The 9840-nt window shown below is 41.8% G+C and overlaps 1 protein-coding gene across 1 annotated transcript in view; it reads left to right on the forward strand.

Annotated features, from left to right (window-relative positions):
• Positions 1 to 9840, forward strand: part of IGF1R (insulin-like growth factor 1 receptor) — a gene marked incomplete at its 5' end in the record, with an annotated part of 174932 nt that overhangs the window by 45497 nt on the left and 119595 nt on the right. The gene's annotated exons all lie outside the window — the stretch shown is intronic.

Raw genomic sequence — 9840 nt, forward strand, 5'->3', positions numbered from 1 at the left:
CAGATACTTCTTCCGTCGTGCTTCTGAAAGAATTGAAGTATCGTAGAGGAAGGGAATAAACCCAAGAAGGAATACCTGCCTCTCTGTTATTTTTCAACTCCCTGTATCTGCTCTTATGTATCTACTCATATACCTAAGACAGGAACAGATTACATTAATTTTTTTTCAGAGCAAGGAAACAATCAAAAGTAGTATTTCTGGATAATGTTTTAGATAATATACTGTTTACCTTGATCTTTATTATGTTGACTCATACTGCTCTGTCACTGCTGGTGGTGAAGTAGCTAATGTGAACTACCTGTGTTTGCTCTGGAAAGCCTCATCTTTTAAATTTTTTTAAAACATGTTTTTTGACATGTATCTTGGCAAGAGAGGCTAATGTTACCGATTAGCAGCTTGAATGAAATGCTGTTAGAATCAAACTCTAGTTCTTCTAAAAGGTTGAAAATAAGGGAAGTATATTATAATTCATTTGTGATCCAGCTCTATTAGGCAATGATGTGTTTTGCTTAATGCAATCTGTACTAAAAACGAGAAAAATTTCTGACTCTCTTCTCAACTCCAAGCCCAGTCTAGTTAGGCATAAAAAATATGTAAGGAATATGAATCTAGAATTGAATGGTCAAGGTGAATGGGAAGGTGAAATCAATCATTGGCTGGAACATTGGTGCAGCTATGTCTTTGGGAACATGAAGTGCTGTTCTGCTATCTGCTGAGAAGCCTGCAGTGTGTGTGTGCGCATCCTGGCAGAACTATTTCTTCATTGCGAGGGGGAATAGACATTTCAAAAACACTGCCTGTCATGACTGCCAGAAACACCCACCAGTGAACCCTCTTCCTGGAATTGCCTGTGGTCTCCTTTTAGTGTCTTTATCCAACCAAGTTCAGTTATTAAGCAATAATATATGTTTGGCCTAGGAAAACGGGTCAGCTCTGTACTTCAAGTGTTTCTTTAACTGGTAGTTAGTGGGTAGCCTGCAGAAAGGGAGAGTGACTTAGTTTTGTAGTTTCATAAACATGTCAGCCGTGCCGCAGTCCTGCACTGTCTGACTTGCTGTCTGGTCTACTGTCCATCATCAAGAGAGGCTGTGAAATGACACATCTGGTCAGGTTCACTTGGTCGAGGTATCACTCAAGGATATATTATGCATAAGGTTTTGGTGCATGTTTACCTTCATTTTAAGAAAGCAAAACAATGTGGACGTTTGTTTATTTTCGTAGTCAGCTCTAGTCACCTGGTACCTAGGAGCACCTTTTGTAATCTTCTAGGGTCATGCCTGTTCTTTGATGTGTAGAATAGGCACAGGTTTTTCTGTAATAAAATAAGCCTTTAGCAAACAAAAATCTTATTGACCAGGGTTTTTTGGTGACTTAAATTGGACATTTTCTCTCAAGAATAGCTGGTTTGTGGGTAGCAAATACAGAAATTTGCATGTTGTGGTGGAAGAATGTTGGAAAGACAGAGATCTGTGTACGTTTCTGAGACTGAATGTTACTAAAGTTGTTCTTGTAGGATCCTTTCTGAGGAAATACGGTATGGCTTGAAAAGGTGAAGGAAAAGACAACTAGAATGAGTGAGGCTTAAATCTGCACAGCAGGGAAAACATCCTGATTCTGAGAAATATTTGGCTGTGGGATAATGCCATTGGAAGGACAGGAGGAAATTTATGCTCATGTATGGGGAAAAAGAGATGCGGAATACTTAAGTGACTTGATCAGATTCACATGCCTAAGACAGTAATAGCGGAAGGAGAATCACATGCTGCTTGTCTGGTAATCCAGCTAGAAGGTTGTGCTTTGCCAGCTTAGTAGCAGTGACAAGGACATGGCGTCTGTGAGAGCTCCCTCCATGAATTTGCTATAGCTGTGGATTTTTAAACTAAAAAATCTTTGCTGTGCATATGTTTTATGTGTAACTCTAGGCTACAGACTAACATGAGAAGACAGCATAGGTTTGCTTTTCTTGCTCCTTTATTCACCTGCTTTATTCACTTTGCTGAGGTGTGGGTGGCATTTCATTTGTGGAAACTAGAAGAAATATGCAGTAAACTTTAATTCTGAAGAAGCTTAAGTCTTGCAAATAAATACTCTGGGGAGTCACCTCTGTGTCCTGTGTTGACTGAGAAAGACTGACTTGGTCAGGTTATGTTTGTAGAAATAAACATGTTTTCCGAGACCCTGGTTCTAATACATGCTGCTTTGTTTATAAAGGCTCTTTTCCCTGTGAGCTGGCTGGAGCACTGTAAGTGGTCTCTCTGCTCTGTTTGGATTCCCCGTAGCTGGGTTTGTATGGCTGGAAAGCACATCGCTTTTGTGTGGCTCGTAATCCGCTGTCTGCACATCATCCTTTAGTTTACTCACAAAGAAAGCCGACGTTAGCTATGCAGCAGATGAGTTCAGCCGGCAAAATTTTTATCAATGCTGTGAAAGTGAATCCAAACAAGAAGAGAAACAATGGGCTTTTTTTTTTTTTAGCTTACAGGTGGCAGGCAGTTCTGTTTTGCTGTGGCTTGCAGATGAGGCATCAGAATTGCTGTTCTGTTGGAGCATGGTGTTTTCTTCTCCTCTGACACAAGTGGACTAAGCTCTTTGGTCTAGCACGGCTGCTCTGCCAGTCTAGGGCTGGGCAGTCTTGAACTGGGACCTGCAGACATTGACTTAGTAATCTTCAGTGTCCCTGTTTTACATGGAAGACTCTCCTGGAAATGCCTGAGGGAGAACAGTGAGATAGGAGGTGGCTGGTTGTTGAAAGCATTAAAGTTTCAGTAAAACTGGGCCAGTTTGAGAATTTCTGGCTCAGTTCTGTGAATTTATTCATTTCATTTGGCTTTTGCTTTTTGGATGAGATTTACATGAAAGGAAGACTCTGGATAGTGAGGAAGAAACTATTATTTTAGTTGTGCCTCCTTCCTCTGAATGGGGTAGGGTAGTGTTACCATTTCCACATACCAGCAGCATGAAGGTTGCAGACTTCTTTAGGCAACACTTGCAGAACTGTGTGTGAGACCACTCAGTCCCCTGTCCCATCTTCCTGCCCCAAACAGTAAGCTTTTAAAAACACACAGAGCATTCCAAAGCCTCTGAGGACCAGTGTGCTGAGCTACCAAGTTTTTGCGTTTTAGGAGTACCATTTTAGATGTGCTGCAGGCCTACTTGTGTTCCTGTACTGCAGGCATGTGTCCTTGGGCTGCTGCTTTGCCAGGTCTTGTAAGAGAAGGAGGGTCAGGCCTACTCAGTACTGGAAGGGAGAACTTCAAAGAAAGCTTAAATGTTGGAAGAACTCAACTGATTGAAATTGGTATTCTATTTTTAATTACTGATGCTGCAGCTCAGTACTGGAGGCGTTCTTGTATTCCAAATGGTATCTTTTTTGACTGAGCACTCAGTGGAGATCTTCACTGCTTGAATCAGCACTTACTGAAGGTACTTTTTCTCTAGAATTATACAGGCTAAATATAAATAGTTCAGAGTACGCATCTATTTGACGTTTTCCTTGCCTTTTCAACTCCTTACTGTCATCATGGCTTTGTAGACTTGCCTATGATGTTCTATTAATCACCTTCAGAGAAGCTGCGATGTTGTTCTCAAGAAGTGAGTGAAAACAGTGATACTGTTTGCAAAGCATGTTGGGATGTTTTGAAATGCGAAGCGCTTAATAAGCATTATTTAGATCAGACAATCTTTTTATTAAGTATTTGCTACAGGATGATGTTCTGAGACAAGAACTTAGGACTAAAATGATAGTTTTGCAGGGGGAAGAAAAAGTATTATCCACATCATATTTTAATCCAAATTGCAAATTAGTGTTGGAGAGTGCTTTTATGTGAGGATTGCGTTAAAATTCTGCAAGACATTACCTTTGCATATCCCCCAATATGAAATCCTGAAATGCCTGAAGTTGTATCTGTGAAGTTTTTTATTAAAAAAAAAGTCATTGCAAATGAAGCAAGTAAAAAGAAAAAGCGCCATGCTTATGTGCATTTATGTGAAGTATTTGGATTTCAGATTTGTGTGAAAACATACATTCGAACAGTTAAATATTTTACTAAATAGTTGTACTTAACCTGGTAATTTTTTTAAGTAACCATAAAAACATGTATGGAACTAAAAAGAATCTTCTTTTGCTTTAACTCTAATCCATATTAGTTCTCTGATTCATCTACCCAGAGTTGCCTGTAAAATGTCTTGAACTTCGAAATGCACAAGTAAGTTTCATCCTTGTAGTTGGGAGCAATTTTATTGAAAAAAAAAAAACCATCCCTATTTTATTTTATTTTTTTAAACCTTGCCACACCCACCACCAGATAAATTCCTTAGTGTTGTGCTGGGCTGCGGGGTGATGGCAGGAAGCGTGCTCCGGCAGCTGCATGCGCTCAGTTGCTGTTTGTGACCACACCTACGTAAGTCATTGTTGAATGTGAGTTTTTGGGATTGTGTGAGAAGTAACAAAACTTCATCTGGGCACCATGTTTATTATAACAAATACTCAAACAGCGAAAGCTGCCAACCTCTTCTGCCACATGCAAATCTACTTGTTAAGCACCAGTGTAGTAAGATACAAGGTTAGAAATATTAAACAAGTGGAGATAAGTTCTTCAGGTTTATAAGAGTGAAGAAGCCACCTGCAGTCTTAATGTCTCTGTGTGAAGAGTCATGACCTAATCTTATTTTTAAGTCTCAAATGAAGAAGGAAAATATTCTTTCCTTTTGAGTACCACATCACCTGCAAAAAGGTGGCACTTACTTCCTTTGAAACAAAACAGCATCTCCGAAAAAGGCTGATTGGTGGCAGTTGGTGTCGATTTAGGGTCTTACTTGCATACCTCTCTGCTCGTAGAAGTTTGAAACAGTACTGAAAATATTTTAGGCTTGTGACTACTAAAATTTGGTATCAAAACGAAGGCCGTACTTACGTCATTACCTCTTCATTGACGCTGATGTTGCTCCCCATAGTTGGGTAGGAGGACATCAGCTGACAGTTCCCAGCGTGGCGCTGGGATGAGTTTCTCATCTGTTGTGCAGAGTCAGACAGACTTGCTGAAACTCCTCTAGCGGTTACCACTGAGAAGCAAAGCTTCAAAAGCAAAGAGACGGTGGGGAAACGAAAATCTGCTGAGTCAGAAAGAAGTCTTGATGTGTGGGTGGTTATTTCTGTTTGGGCTTGGGTATTTTGGTTTTGTTTTTTCACCCTTTAATCCCAATTTGAATTCTAGGGATCTTGTTTTAAAAGGAGCCTCGGTTGTTAATGATGACAGATGAGGAGCGAATGAATGTTCAGAGGGGTGTAGGGTTGGTAGAACATCTGATGAGTCTGAGGTAGAGTCTGGGAATAGAAGAATTGTACGAGGGTTATTGCAGTGGTAACAAAATTGATATTTCATAGGTGTTAAAGAAAGATACTTTCAAGATGCCAATTGTCAATCCCAAGCAGTGCTGTACAGAAATAGCTATGTGGTTTTTTTTTTTTTTTTACTTTCCCCTCTCTTGTCAGCATGGCTGGCTTAAATAGTTCCTTGCCCAGTACCAGCCTCTGGGGTGGTACAATTGTTTATGGGCTCCAGCAGTGACTGGGAGCAGAGAACTCCATCAGGGTTAAAAATAACTTGGTCCCAAAAAATAAACTGTATTTTTAACCTGGATCAAGTTTCCTGATCCAGAACACTGTGCAGCTCTGCAAACGCTGGTAGTGACACGAGTGCGAAGGTGCTGCAGGGGTCCCTGGCTGCAGCTGAGGCACTTTAAGCTGGGTTTTATGTTATACCTCAAGTGTAGTAGGCTTGGCAAGCAGATAGGGAAAGCAATTTCTGCTGTTTCCCAAGCCTGCAGTGGAGGGACACCCTTTGTGGGTGTTTGGGGCATTCTGAGTGCTGAGTATTCTGTTGGCATGTTTTACATTGTCACTTAACCGGTAAGGCATAATTTGCAGCAATAACAATGGTAAAAAATTCCATATCTGTCAATATTGAAGTATTTTGGTGGAATGTTTTGGGGAGCATCTGGCATGCGATGGGAGAGAGAAAATCAGAGGCTCATGAAGCGTACTTCTACACGTTGCATTTTCCTCTGGTGCTTGGTGGGTCTCTGCTGAAAAGGTGGGATGGCTTTTGAGGCCTGTCAAGTGGGGACAGAATACCATGCCTTTTAGAGATGTCGAAAGGCTGCCAGTGATCTGTATGACACTCAGTGGAGACCTTTGGTGTAAGTGCGTGTCATCCACTTAATTGGATGTGCCAGTTCATGAGTTGTCTGTCTATTGTCTCCTGTCGCTCATCCTAGGTGGCCTCTTTTTCACTTGTCTTCCCCTTCCTAGAAAAAAACCTGGGCCGTCAGTTGAGCTGTCTTCTGGCCTCAGCACTATTACAGGAACAACCCAGGTCTGGACTTGAAAAATTGGAGTCTTTCTGAAGCAAAAATGGCTCATTTTCAATTCTAGCAAAAAGAAAAGTTTACTTATCTTACAGCTGAAAAAAAAAATGAACATGTAGTTGTGAAGGAGTGAGCCACATTCTGCCTTTCATGTGTAAATTCTGCTGGGGCTCAGCCTTCTTGTGGATGTGGATCTTAATTTCAGGCCTCCCTGTGGTACAGCTTCAACTGGTCTCCTGTTGTAGGGTGTGGGGAGGAGAGTGGAGGTGCACACCATGGGCCTGAAGGACTTCGCTCTCATCGTTTTGAAAATGCAGCTGGTTGAGACAACTGGGTCTTCCTTTCTGTCTTGGGTCCGTCTGCTGCCTTCTGAAGACTATGCCTCTGCCTGAAAGTTGGGATGAAGGGCTGAACGTTGAGGAATTAGGATCATCTTACAGCTTAGCCGTCAGCATTTTAGAAACAATGGGTCCATTTATGGTGTAGGGTTGGGTTTGGGGAGGGGTGGGATGAGAATTGGTGTAGGTTAAAATTTCTTTACAGAGAGGGTTGTGAAGCATTGGAAGAGGCTGCCCAGGGAGGTGGTGGAGTCCCCGTCCCTGAAAGTGTCTAAAAGACACATAGATGGGGCTCTGAGGAACATGGTTTAGGGACCCTGGCAGTGCAGGGTGAATGGTTGGACTTGATGATCTTAAACGTCTCTTTCAACCAGACCATTCAATGATTCTATGATTTTGGGGTTTTTTTAGATATATGGTAGAATGTTAGAAATGGGAAGTGGAGTGAAACCATTAGCCCCAAACCACCCCCCCTCCCCGAAACCGCCACATGCTTCACAAAACTGTTCTGGCATGCTGAACCTCCTTTCAGGGCAGTTAGGGATCTGGCAGTGGGATACCTCGGTCCTAATATGGCAGATACTACATCTGCTTCCGGTATGTTATCAGACGTGTTTTTAGGTCTGGGTTGTAATCTGCAAAGCTCTTGTGGAACTGGCCCTGGTTATTTTAGAGGCTGTTTCAGTCTGTGATCTGGAATAACACAGTAATCAGGGACTACAAGTGGACAGGGCTTAAAGCGATACTATCTGGGGGGTGATGAGGACCTTTCTTGGCAGCGCTTAGCCTGGAACTCTGTTTTGTGTGATATGAGCCCGAGCCTGGATTTTACTGTTTTTGGGGTGAAACAGGAGAGTGGTGGTTTTACAGAAGGTTTATCTGTAGTGTGAATTAGGTCCAAGAGAGGGGACTTTCTAAAGGGAGTTTCTCTGCTGATAACCTGAATGTAATCCCGTTTTTCAGGGGGTTAACTTTTTTAACATAATTACCATATTTTTCTATGTCTTTTTTTGTGGTAGAAGTATATTTATCCTATTTTTCTATAGTGAAAAACTACTTGTTTTCTTGGCTGTGTCATGAGTGTAAGTTTAATCATCTGTAAGAATTCCTGACTAGCTTCTAGCTTGGTAGATGTATATGGTTTTCAGAGGTATTCTGATCTCATACTCCCTTCTAGTTTTTAGGTAAGACTAAAAAAATACCAATTCCAGAAAATTCTCATTATAAAAATCCAGACTATTTGTAGACATCTGCTACTGAAAGAAAACATTTGCTGAATATTAGATGCCAAAATGTTTGAAAGAAAACTTCAGAGTGGCAGCAGTGGAGGAGGTGGGGAGCATAATGTTTGTTTGAAGATCAGTGCACTCTGGAGAAGAAATTTGTTATGATAGTGTCAGAGTAAATAAAGTCCTTCTTTGGCGTAGTTTTGTGTCTTTCAAATTAGCATGGTTCCTTGGGGGTTAGTTTCTGCTGGAGATTGACCTGTATGGGTTTATAATAAGGGTGCACAAGAAGCTTTCTTTAGGGCTGATACATAAAGCACTTCTGTTACCAGTAACAATGGAGAGAATTCCTTCTTAATCATTCTGTTCCAGGTGCAGAGGAATTATCCTGAATTTAGTGTTTCGTTTGCAAACTGTTTAAACACTGTTGGGTTTTTCTTTGTCCTTAAATTGGTCCTATACCTGTGCTTTGACACTTGCCCATGTTTCGTAACTGTAGCAGACTCCATGTGTCACTGCTGGAGGCTTCTTTTTAAGCTAGGCTCTTCGGTTTCAGGGTCATGCTTTTGCAACCTGTTTCAGAGTTTTGAGCTGCTGTTGTGATGTGGGAGCTGGTGAGGTACATTATTAAGGCCATCTCTAATTTCAGAATGCTGATGTCAAAAACATGAGTTTGTTTTTTTAAATACACATATTAGACTGCATTGCCTTGCCAAGTTCAAGAGGGTCCTTCCTCGAATACTTAAGAAGTTGGATAAGTAGTCCTTAGTCTTTGACCCTTTGATCAGATCACAGCTGTGAATTGTTTGCCTGACTAAACTAAGCAGTGTTGTTTGTAGTATCCAAGTGAGAAATGTGTGTAGACATCGATGTGGTGGGTTGTGTGTATGGTTTGGGTGTGAAGTAGATAGGGAAGTAGTAACAAGCATCAGATTTGTTGTGGTGCCCATCCCCTATTTTGAGCGTAATCGGTGTTGCAGATGAAAGACACAGCACCCAGATAAATGCTTTTTTTTACTTACGAGATGAATAAAACCAGAATCTGTGAATTTCTGTTCAGAAATGTGTGTTGCTTTTTGTGCAGCAGTTTCTTCCACTTGATTGGCTGCAACTGCTGATCATCGCCTTTCCTTGTTGTACGTGAACCTTGTAATCTCCCCTGGAGTCACCCAGGACTGAGAAGCTCCCTTGACTGTTGCCAAGGCAGACAACTACTGCCCAAGGCTGTGAGCTGATATTTTGCACCCTTACTCCCTCTTCCAGACACAGAGGATGCTGAACACTGCTCCTGTGAGTAGACTGAGCTCCTTACCTTGCAAGCAGGGAAGGTGGGAGGCCATTGGCAACGCTTCATCCACCGTTCTGCAGCGCTCAGTGCTGCCTGCCACCACGCCAGGCAGGAGCTAAGCCTTGCTGCCTGTCCTGCCTGCTGAAGGGCCACCTTTCCTTCCCTGGCCTAGATTTATAGGGTTAGGCTCTGCACCAATTAAACCAGCCTACTGATGTGTTTTCATGAAGAATTGAACCAAATTGCTTTCCCTCTCATGCATTCACAGATAGAAGAATAGTTTTTCACATAAATCCATGAATTATTGATTGCCCTGGGCTTCCTTTTCATCTCAGATCCTGCTGCTTTCATTGAATGCAAAGTCAGAGATATCCCTGCTCTGCAGCATCACTGAGATCTCTGTGGTGGAGAGGGGGGAGACTCCATCAAGTTCAGTGTACAGTGAACCAGTGGTATAGCTGGCAAGAAGCCTTGTTGCATGCAGTGATAGTTTAGCACTGATAATAGCAATTTTAAAAAAAAACGCTCACATGGTTAGCAGCAGATATGCAGTAACTCCAGGTCACTGTGACATTTTTTTTTTTTTTTTTACCTTGAAGAAAGCAGGGCTTTTAGAGCTGTG

Source organism: Buceros rhinoceros, unplaced genomic scaffold (genome assembly GCF_000710305.1).
Source record: "Buceros rhinoceros silvestris isolate BGI_N320 unplaced genomic scaffold, ASM71030v1 scaffold15664, whole genome shotgun sequence".
Classification (NCBI taxonomy): domain Eukaryota; kingdom Metazoa; phylum Chordata; class Aves; order Bucerotiformes; family Bucerotidae; genus Buceros; species Buceros rhinoceros.